We start from the raw sequence: 12,207 nt of genomic DNA, 5'->3' as shown, positions 1-12,207 counted from the left end.
CGCAGTAAAAACAAGTGTTCGGACGCTCAGCTAAAGGTAAGATACGAGTCGCCAAGACTACCCCATACTCCCGGGTGCGTGGAGTACTGTTAAAATATCCTCCTAGTGGATGACCATAACTACGATACAGGAAAATCTTATGAGGTGGTAGGAACTGAGCTAGCAGGTATAACCGCTCAGAAAAACCTGGCTTCAGTGAATGTTCTATGTAATAATATTGGGGCCCTAGGCCAAGAGCCTCAGTTACCATCGCCAATCTGATATTGTTCCTAAAATGTTCGCGACCCCAAAGGGTCACACGAGTCACTCGGGCCTGATAGGTCCACCATTTAGTTTGGGATACAGAGGTTCCCAATTGGGGAAATAGATGTTTTTCATAACGGAGCAAAGTTGCTCTCCGGGTAGATTCACCTGACTGATGAAGATGCGCGGTCGCTATGGCAAAAACCAGTTCTTGACTGTAAGCGATAGTTACTCCTGAAGAGAAATTAAACTGAAATTTTAACTCTGGTAATGTTACTCCATACGAATGCTATGGACTTGGTTATGTAAAAATGCCTTCTGTCTTTTGTAGACCCACCTTATTACTTTGAGTAAAAAATGGGAATAATATATAATATTGCCAGCTCTAAGTAATATAACTCACACCGTTAAGATCGGGGCTTCGATACCTTACCCTAGTGGGTAGCTGTATGACATAAGCTCAGTGAAGTGGTCAGTTGTATGGCTAACGGGTTGTATTTAATCAACCGGTGCTAGGTAAATTAAATAGGTAATGGATTACTGACCGGGTTTTCGACCGTGTGAGTGGTTTTTTTATCGAGTGATAGGTGTAAATTGGGACAAGGGTGACTTGACCTGGATTTTTACTTAAACTTGCCCTGATGTATACACATTTCTGTGTAGCATTTTTTATCTTCACTTTAATCGTGCATACTGCAGCACGTTACCGCCTGTGAGCATGATTTTGGTCTGCAGGTTTATGTAGCAGCGAAGGTGTGCGTACGGGTCTAAGCATCTGGATCTTTAGCCGGGGACAATAGCCGGGGACAATCCCTAAGAATCTGACTGTATGCGCGACCTCGGGTATGGGTAAACTTGTCCGAGTCTGTGGCGTACCCTCGTCTGAGAGGCTTCAACCAGTATAAAGGCATCTTAAGGTGAGTACTCATACTCACTAGCATCGAGCTGTGTTATCACTTGTGTCTGCATTTTATACTGTGTGAGTTAAAAGGCTATTTACTACTAAAGTGCTCAACATGCCGAAAAAGAATGGGAAGGAAATTGTCGATGAGTCTTCGGCTCCTAATCTACAGGTTAACAAAAAATCCTTCTAACTCTCAAGACTGTCAAAGGATAATGAGATGCTTTGATGTAAGTGGTTTGAAATGCTTTGAAAAACCAGTAATTAGACGTTTTTTTTTAAAAACCTGTTCCGGTAAGTGATTGTTCTGGTGTATTTGGTGGAATGGGAGTGGTATTATTTGTTTGCTTCAGGACTATTGGAAGATGTGATTGTCTTTGACGAAAGGTAGTGGTTTTCATAAAATAAAAAAAGATTATGGTAACAATATCCAGGTTATATTATCTGGTTGTTTTGGATGTAATAAATCTGGCCCTATAGGCTAAGAAAAGCCAGGTCTATAGGTGATCTTTCTGTATGGCTGTATTGAGTATTGGAAGGCTGTATTGAGTATTGGAAGGCATTATGGCTAATAGGATAGGATGAGTCAATCTTGTTGATGATGCTAATTGTTAGGAAGAAGGTACTTTTGAAGGTGATTCTGCATGGTTGTATTGAGTATTGGAAGGCATTATGGCTAATAGGATAGGATGATTATGGCTGTATTGAGTATTGGAAGGCATTATGGCTAATAGGATAGGATGAGTCAATCTTGTTGATGATGCTAATTGTTAGGAAGAAGGTACTTTTGAAGGTGATTCTGCAGGGATTTGAATCGAACCAGTAATTCACAGATAATCATATATATAACTCAAAACTGGGAGCAGTAATTGTTGGATTCCTTGGTAAGTCGTAAAACTAGTAGGTCGGACTACTCTGGGTACACTGGCTGACCACAGACTGATTCGGTCCTTAGTACAGATTCCTAATTTTTTAATAGTCTAAATAGACCTTGATTGAACTGAAAACTTTTTTCTGTTAAATTGACAAAATAGTTGGTGATCGGAAGGCGGTAAATAGCTTCATATACCCTATTATGGTGGCTAATAGCTTTGTTTCTCAATTGGTTTTACCATATTACATCACAAGGGGGAAGTTTGTGAAAATAATGATTTCACTAATTCAGCTTATCGACTGATTTATTCTTGTTGTGGGTGGTATGACCAGTAATTAGACTTTTTAATCAAAAAACCTGTTCCGGTTACTGATCTTTCTGTTTATTTGGTGGAATGGGAGTGGTAATATTTGTTTGCTTCAGGACTATTGGAAGATGTGATTCTCTTTGACTAAAGGTATAGGTCTCCGAAAAATAAAACGGATTATGGTAACAGTATCCAGGTTATATTGTCTGGTTGTTTTGGATATGATAAATCTTTCCCTAGTGGCTAAGTAAAGCCAGGTCTCTAGTAGATTTATTTGTATGGCTGTATTAGGTATTGGAAGGCATTTTGGCTAATAGGGTAGAGTAGGTCTATCTGGTTGATAATGCTAATCTTTAGGAAGAAGATACTTATGAAGGTGATTGTGCACTGATTTGAATCGATCCGGTAATTCACAAATAATAATATATAAAGCTCAAAAACTGTGAGCAGTAAGTGTTGGATTCCTTGGTAAGTCATAACACTAGTAGGTCGGATTACTCTGGTTACACTGGCTAACCACTGACTGATTCGGTCCTTAGTACAGATACCTAATTTTTTAATAGTCTAAAGAGACTTTGACTGAACTGAAACCTTTTTCTGTTGTATTGCCAAATTGGTTGGTGATCTGAAGGCTGTAAATGGCTTCACATACCCTATTATGGTGGCTAATAGCTGTGTTTCTCGCTTGGTTTTACCATATTACATCACAAGGTGGGAAGTTTAGTGAATGGAGTGTTATCACTGATTCAACTTATTGACTGATTTCTTCTTGCTGTGGCTGGTATGACCTTGGGTTATGCAAAGAAGATAAAATTGACATCTTTTTACTCGCTGCGTATTCTCTCTCGTATGTGTATAAAAATAGTTTTTGGGTACTTTGGCTGACCTCAGGCTGACTCGGTCCTTAGTACAGGTACCTAATGTTTTGAATAGTCTAAAGAGACTTTGACTGAACTGAAAGCTGGTTTCCGGTGTGTTGCCAAATCGGTTGATGCTCTAAAGGCGATAAATGGCATCACTTACCCTATTATGGTGGCTATTAGCTTTCTTTCTCGTTTGTTTTTACCATATTATATCACAATATGGGAAGTTTAAAGAATGGTTTATTTACTAATCACTGATTCAACTTATCGACTGAGCTTTGCTGGCTGTGGCTGATTTGAACTTGGGTAATGCAAATAAGATAAACTTTTCATCATTTTACTCGCTTCGTATTCTCTCTCGTATGTATTTGAACTTTTCTTTGCCTACTATCATGCAATATATACAGCGGAAAGTTTGTAGGCTGGGTACGTTTACTTCTATTCTTTCTCGGAAGAAGTATGGGCTTGCTCTATTGACGAAGGTGTCTAGAATATTATGGTTTGATATCTGGTTTATAACCGGCTTGGACAAAAATATGTCAGTCATGGCATAATGACAAAGGCAGTTTTTTTTAGGGCTTTGATTTGAAAATTAAGTAACGAGTTGTTGGGATATCTCAGTTTTTTTTTTATAAAAGGAAATATATATTTTTTGGAATAGGAACTGGTTTGAAAGTTTGTTTTTTCTATACTTCAAATTATGAAGGAGGAGTTGTCCTTAACAGAAATCTAACCCATGATGGCATCTAGAATGTAGATCTCTCTTATCTGATTAAAGTTGTAGCTCTTTTCAGCTTTGATTATCTTCCTATAAAAACCTACTTAAAACTAAGGTTAGGCAAAAAAAGTTAAATTTTTTTTTCAGCTGCTCTATGGGGGTTTCACTTATTGGATTGGCAATGATCCTAGATTCTTTTTTTCATAAAACATGATTCAAGTTAAGAACTGTGTGTTTTTTTTTAATGTGACATGGATAACAACTGGGATGCCCAACATCACCTACGTACAGTCACGTGCTAACGAACTGTTTTCTTGTGGCTATGGGTGTAGGTGAGGGCTAACTTCTTTGATTAAAACATTTTGTTCTTAACTTATGGCGGATCTCTTACCATGACGCAAAAATTCCCCAGACTGTGGGATTGCGGGTTCCCGCTCTGTAGTCTGTTATCTTCATTACCTTGTACAAAGTTTATTTTCAACTGCAAATAAATTATTGTACAAATACATTGTATTATTCTAGAATTGTTGGTTTGTGAACAGATAGTGTTCGTTTGCGTATATTTATAGATTTAGAACTGCTACACACACACACACACACACACACACACACACACACACACACACACACACACACACATTGTGTAAAGTGTAAAGTGCAAGAGCTCCATCTCCTTCTCCAAGCTAGTAGAGAAGTTGAGAGCCTACACCAACACTCTTGGCTATGGAATGCAAATCCAACCAAGAGCAATGCTTCAATGTTTAAGCTTGCCATCTTCTCCATCTTCATTACTATGCTATTATGTATGCTAGCAATAAGAGTGATGATAAGTGATGAAATATTTCTTTCTCATATGAATGCTTCTTCTTCCTATTCCCTACCCTCATTCCCCGCTAGCTCTCTCCACCTTTGAAGGTGTTTGAGGCCTTGGGACTGAGGCTGAGGATGGTTAATGCTTTTTACAAAGTCTATGTTATGCTTGGGATGCATGAAGCTTTCCATCTTCATTGCATCACCTAGGTCACAAGGAACACAAAGATTGTATTGTACCAAGTCTCTCTTGATAGGAGAATCTATAATACAAAAGCCTATTGGAGGGGGGACCGGCTCCACATAAATCCGTTCCTCAATTGTTGTCAAGTTCTATAAGCTCTCTCTCTTGCAAAAGTATTGTTCATGCCAAGGTAATTAAGTACTATGGTTATGTTGCTACCGCTAATTAAGTTCACCCTCTATGTTCTCAAAGTAGTCTCACAAAAATGCTCACTCTAAAACTCTTAATTCCGCTATTCTCAAAGTTCATAGGCCATCTCCATTACAGAGGATGACCTTTGGACTATATGCCTTATACAAGATCACACCAATAAAGATCATCTACTTTTGAAAATTGTGTGAGCAAAACAATGTTACCATTTGGAGAATCAAGAGCCCTTGGAGATATAACAACATTTGCAATATCTTCATTCAACGATAGTTAGAATAGATTACCATTTCTGGGAGAAAAATCTATACTATGACCATCTTTGTCAATGTAACACTTTACACGGTCAAATCCACTAAAGAGGCCAAGATCAACAAGCCTTGCAATCGAAAGAAGATTCCTCTGAAGATATGGAACATATTAAATGCCTTGCAAAATTCTCGTTGAAGAAAGAGTACCAAGATATAAATCACCGATGCTTTTAACTTGACAAATTGTGCCATCAACGGGGTAAAACAATTTTTGAATAGCAAGAGGATGATAATTATGTAAATGCTCCTGGGAGTTCAAGGTGGTTCACTCAATTAACAAGCCCAACCTCCTTTGCAAAAATTGTGAGCTCAAGAAGACAACCCCATGTTTAGAGAAGCAATGCTATACCTAGATTCACTAGTAATGTTCCTCCTCCCTATTTTTCTCAAAGTTTTCTAACACAGGCAAACTTTATGGTATACATTGTTTGGGGTAATGTAGAATGACACTCCCACAATGATTGAGAACCATACCTATTTTGAGAAGGGGAGGCCTCAAGATGAGGTGCTTCCACCACAACTAATAACAAGCCCACCCACCTTTGCAAAAATTGTGAGCTCAAGGTAACCTCATGCTTAGGGAAGCAAGGCTATACCTAGATTCACTAGTAATGTGCCTCCTCCATGTTTTTCTCAAATTTTTCCAACATGGAAAAACATTATGGTATATAATCTTTAGGGTAATGTAGAACAACACCCCACAATGATTGAGCACCATGCCTCCTTTGAATAGGGGAGGCCTCAAGATGAGGTTCTTTCCTTGTAGCCTAATCAAAACTTGGAGCATGTATAGTAAATACAAACCCTACTTAGAATAATCCCTTTAGGCATGATTATTCAGTTATTATTGGGGGACTTTGAATTGGAAAGTTCTTTTTAATGACAAAATTGTTATAGGCCTCTGCCATGGCACACGACCCCCAATTCTGCTTGGTGTTTGGGAGACGTTGTCATCACAAACATGATTCTAAGCATGCATACTACTTGAATTTGCCCACAATAAGAAGAGAACTACTCTTATGAGACAAAAACATTGTTTATTTAAAAGGCATTACATTTTCTTACTCTAATGTAGCATTATAAGCATTGACAAGGTTTATATTATCCTTAAGTTGTGTTCCTTGCATCCATCTAGCATCTTCAAAAGGATAATTTTTGAACTTAATAAGATACCGTCAGATAATCTTACCATGTCTTAGTACCTTGTCTTCATGTCAAAGGATGGATTCAGGTTGCAGCACCTCTTCTTGATTTTTGATCTTTGGTAGGTCCTCACTTATCGGTTCTCTTGGTGGCTCTCCTTTGTGAGGCTTGAGTAGGCTCATATGAAAATCATTGTGTATGAGCCATGAATGGAAAACTTTAGTTGATAGGCCATCTCATTGATTGATTTAAGGACTTGAAAAGGACCATAGTATTCTTTTTGCTATCTTAGCATAATACTTTTGGTGGCCCGTAGGATTTTTGACCGTAGTTTACCTTAGAGGAGCCTTGGAGAATTTTAGCAAGACCCAATCATTTTTCTTAAAGGCTAAGGCTCTTTAGTGCTTGTCAGCAGCAACGTTTTGTCTTTGCTGTGAGATGGATGTATCCTCTTTAATCTTTCAAAAAGATTCTTGAAATCTCGGCTATACTCATCAGCAGCGAAGATCTTCCCATGAACTTTAAGTAGCAAGGGACTTTTAGATCTTCCCTCTATGACCTCGAAAGGTGCCTTTCCGGTAGAAGTATGTATAGTGTTGTTGTACACATACTCTACAAGGGGTAAATACTTCTCCCATTGTGAGCGTCGATCTACTTTTGTAACATAGGTTTTTAGTAGATCTAGAATTATAATGTTTTCTATTTCACTTTGGCCATCCGTTTGTGGGTGATAGGCCGATGAGAAATTTAACCTTGTACCTAGAGTCTCAATAGACCCTCCCAAAAATTACTGTTCATTCTAGGATCTCTGTCTAACACTATGGATGTGGGCAAGCCATGGTACTTGAAAATATGAGATATGAAGAGAGTTGCCATTTGATGCGCCTTAATAGTCTTTTTGACATGTATAGAATGTGCTTGTTTGCTAAACCTATTGACTATTGTCCATATTCTTGTATTCCATGGATAGACTTGGGCAATCCAAAGATAAAATCCATGGATATGCTCTCCCATGATGAATTAGGAATCGGCAATGGCTGAAGCAATCCAGGTTGCTTCCCTCTATCATACTTCGTCTTTTGACACACTACACATTTTGAAACATACTCTTGTATGTCTACTTTCATAGTGGGCCAATAGAAGTATGTCTCTACTCCCCGAAGAGTAGGTTGAATCCCTCTATGACCGGCATAAGGAGGATCATGGGATTCGTACATTAATTTCTCACAAAGTGAGTTGGTAATACATAGGCTATTGCCATAGAGAAGGTAACCATCCTGCAAGGTGAATGGTTCCTCTTTCTTCCCTAGGGCAAGGGCTAAAATGACATCCTTGAAATCGGGGTCAGTAGCATACTCGTTTATCATGAAAGATGGATCATTGTGAGTTGCTATAGACACGGAGTATCCTCTTTTGGATCTTCAAACATAGAAGCCCTAGGTGGCTCATTGTGTACATTTCTTTTGGGGCAGGTGCGATAGCATGTCTCTGCTCTTCGCACTTAAAACATTTATTGTCTTTGCAAAAACGCTCTAACTCTTCGAGAGAGATTTTATTCTTACCTTTATAGACTCCTTTCTCCTTGGTTTTGTTGTTGTTGTTGCTAGAGTTGCATTGGGAAGAGTTTTGAGCATTGTTCTTCCCTCTAGGCTCATTGTGATCTCTAGTTTCCACGGACTTAGAATTCCTCCTAGCCCCTTGTTGGAAATCAATTCGTGAAGCAACCATAGTATGGTGGATGACTTCAGTAATGGTCCTAGGCCTTTGAGAGTTGACATACTTAGCCATGTCTTCATGTAGCCCATCACAATACTGTTGTTTTTGTTCTCCAAAGTCTATCTTTTGGTAGGCCGTAGCCTTGAGATGTAAATCCCAAAACTTGTCCACATACTTGTGAATAGACTCGTTGGGAGATAGCTTCAAGATTCGTCATTCGGTATGAACTTTGTCTTTGTCATCGCTTGCAAGAAACTATTTCATTATGGAAACTCTTGCATTTTTTTGTGTCTTTGGAGTTTCTCCATTACTTTGTAGACTAGCCCACCATTGTCGGGAAGATTTTTAAAAATGCATAGCTACATGTCATAGCTTAGAGGACTCCGTGAAGCCCGAATCTCCAAAAGCCGCATCGAATTGCTGGATAAAAGCCAAGACTTTGTCCGTGGTACCAAAGTGCCATCATAGGTGAGAAAAGAGATGCTCTTTCCTTTCTCTTTGAATTTCTTGAGCTTGTAGGACCTTTTCCAAGCAGCATAGGACTTCCAATGTCTTCTCCTCTTGAACTCATTAGGAGATAAGCCACTGCTTTCATCCGAAGAGGAGGAAGACGATGAAGATGGAGAAGAGGGTGACCTCTTTCTCTCCCTTTTCCATTTTTGATTCCTCTCTTCCTTCTCGGCATTACGAGGGGAAGGACTATATGATGACCTTTTCCTCTTAGGAGGAATTGGAGATCGTCGGGATCATCGTCTTCGTGAAGCCTCATCTTCCTTCTTTCTCTTTCGTATGATTCCTCCTCTTCTCTTATCAGAGAGAGTCTTCTTTTGGGAGTCTCAACAAGAGGCCTCCTAAGATCTCTCTCTTATCAGAGAGAGTCCTCTTTTGGGAGTCTCAACAAGAGGCCTCCTAAGATCTCTCTCTTCTTTGGGAGTTTGGAGAATCCCATGGGTGCGAAGTTGTTGGGCAACTTCGACTTGTAAAGCGGGGTTGCCCATGGCTTGTTGCAACCTAGTGACAAGATAGTTCACAAACACGAGGGCATCATTAGTAGCACCTTCATGTGAAAAATCAAAGTCGTCAATATTCATTCTACTCTCTTTATTAATGTCAGCCATGCTAACTAAATTTATGTATAGCTACTTTGTTCTTTGGCAACCTCAAAACTTTAGTTTCTACTCTTCTTAACTTTCGAAAATCAGCACTCAAGCAACCATACCCATGGTTTAGAGATTGTTAATTGCAAAGGGTAGTGGAGAGGGTCTATCAGTGCTTAGTTGATATAGTTCCTGTTGAGCTTGCTAGTAGCTCAATAATGGTTAACCCAAAGGCAAGCCCTGAAAGACTCCATTATTAAGTCTATAGTTCCCAATGGTGTACCTCGAACTTTGTTCAATCCAACCAGGATAATAAATCCCTGTCCCACTTACCCTCTTGCAATGAACAACTCCAACCTTTCATGGACAACTTAAGGACCTCTCTTCTTAAGTAAGAAAAGAGAAACCAATAGCTCTGATACCAATGTAACGGAATATGGCTAATAATATGGATTGTAGAGCGGAATTAAAGTGACAACAGTGAGAATTTTCTTAAGAAAATTCTTAATGAACATAGGAAGAGTGCTTGATTGAAGGTAGTAAAATAAACATTATACCTGGTTAGCTTGGCATGAAAAATACTTGCAAAAGAAAGAGAGAATTAGAGAAATTGACAACAATTGAGGACCGGATTTACTTGGAGCCGGTCCCCCCTCCAAAAGGCTTTTGTATTATAGATTCTCCCATAAAGAGAGACTTGGTACAATACATTATTTGTGTTCCTTGAGACCTTGCTGATGCTATGAATATGGTAAGCTTCATGCATCAATATTATGCCCGTAATTTACTTGCAATAACATGAACTTGTCCCCGACCTCAATCCCAAAACCTCAAAAAACTTCTAAGGTGGAGAGATATAGCAAGGAGTGAGGGAAGGGAAGAGATGAAGATGTATTTTTACAAGAAAGAAGTAGTCTCCTCACATATCATTACTCTTCGATCATAGCATAGCATAGTAATGGAGATGAAGAAAATGATAAGCGTTGCTTTGAAGCTTGACTCTTGGATGGATTTGCATTCCGTAGCCAAGAGGTGTTGGAGTAGGCTCTCTACTTCTCAAGATTGGAGAAGGAGATGAAGTTCTTGCTAAACACATGAGAGAATGTGTGAGAGTGTGGGAGAGTATGCCCAAAAGTGAGATCTTTCCCTTGCCTTGGTCGACTGCCTCTCTCCTAGCACTAGCTTGCACCCCATTGGCCCATGCCAAGGCCTAGCCAATCATAGAGTTTTGGTCATAACTAGCAATAGAGGTAGCATTTAAACAAGTGTCCCTCTTTCCTCCTTTGAGAGAGAGAGCTTAATTAATTATTTAATTGAATCTAATTTCTCATTGGACCTCCATAAAGGCCATCCAATAGGGTTCATGCACACTATGAGGGCAACATGGCTAGGGGCTTGACATGTGTCCTTTATGCCTCTTGTGTCTTGGGCATGCCTTGAGTGTGTGTGAGTGTGCTCTCTCTCATTCCCTACCTTTCGGGCTCGCCCCCTCCTATGTAGGGCTCACGTTTGACTTAAACACCTCAAGTACTTTGGTCATCAAGCACCTCAAGCACCTTAGTTAGATTAAGCACCTTAGTTAGCTCAAGCACCTCAAGCACATGCCTAGCTGTCTCTCATCCCCTACCTTTTGGGCTCGCCCCCTCCTATGTAGGGCTCATGTTTGACTTAAACACCTCAAGTACCTTGGTCATCAAGCACCTCAAGCACCTTAGTCAGCTCAAGCACCTCAAGCACATGCCTAGCTTGCCTAAGGTCTAAAGTACCTAGAGGTCCTAGGTCTAAGGACTTTCAAGACTAAACTTTGGAGGTCTTTAAGCTACGCCTAAGGTCTTTCAAGCTCCATTATCTTCTCATTGCTCTTTGGTAGAACATCTCCTTTTTGGACCCTCAATGAGATGTAGCCTTCTCTCCCTTTGGTCCCGTGCTGAGATAGGTCTAAAATCACATATCTATATTCTAACTCTTGTTCCCATTCATTTTCCCACATTAAATGATCAATTCAATATGAGAAAATCATTTGGGATAGGTAGATATTAGATTTTATGACACAGTTGGTAGAGATCTATCTCTTAAGAGCATCCAGAGGAGGTCGAGGTCCATGGCATAGTCCAATAAGGACCCTATCACTTAGTTGGTCAAACCAATTATCTAGATCTTGCTTGTCAATCACAAGAGCGTCCTCAAGGGGAGGAGGTTCTGTGTTGTGAGAGTGGACATCACTCTCTACCTCAGGAGAGTTAGCATTATTGTTAGCTCCTACAATATGGGTCTGAGACTTAGGGGAACTTTGATTTGGGACAATATTGAGAGAGGGATTAGGCCGTGGCTGTGTAGGAGGAAGATTAATATTACCTCCCACATGATGTTCACTCCCATGAGATGCCATATTGGCCTAGAAAAGACTATCCATAGAGTTGATAGGAAGAGCCATACCTTGTTCCTTCACAAAGGATGAACGAAACAGAGGATTGATGGGGCTATGGTGCAAGACCGACTTTGTAATCTCAGCGTAGGAGGGCACCTGAGTGTGCAAAGGCATTGTTGAATGAAGCATTGGCCTGTCTTCACCTCCACCTGGGCTATGCCCTATTAGGCCCAGAATGCTATGAGGTAAACTCGCTGGTGCAGTCCGCTCTACCACCAAGTGAGTTTGCCGCATCGCCATGGTGCCTCTGGGTAGTGCAAGGAAAAATGAATGAGAAGGGTCAGGGAGATTCTGGGAATGAAGCGGCACCATGCCATTGAGCAGGGCGTCTTGGAGCGACATCACCCTTCTCCCAAAGGGCAAAGGGTGCGTCAATCGAAGAACGTGGGAATGAAAGACTCTGAA

Source organism: Adiantum capillus-veneris, chromosome 23 (assembly GCF_014529385.1).
Source record: "Adiantum capillus-veneris isolate H3 chromosome 23, ASM1452938v2, whole genome shotgun sequence".
Classification (NCBI taxonomy): Eukaryota; Viridiplantae; Streptophyta; class Polypodiopsida; order Polypodiales; family Pteridaceae; genus Adiantum; species Adiantum capillus-veneris.
This window is presented reverse-complemented; position numbering follows the sequence as displayed.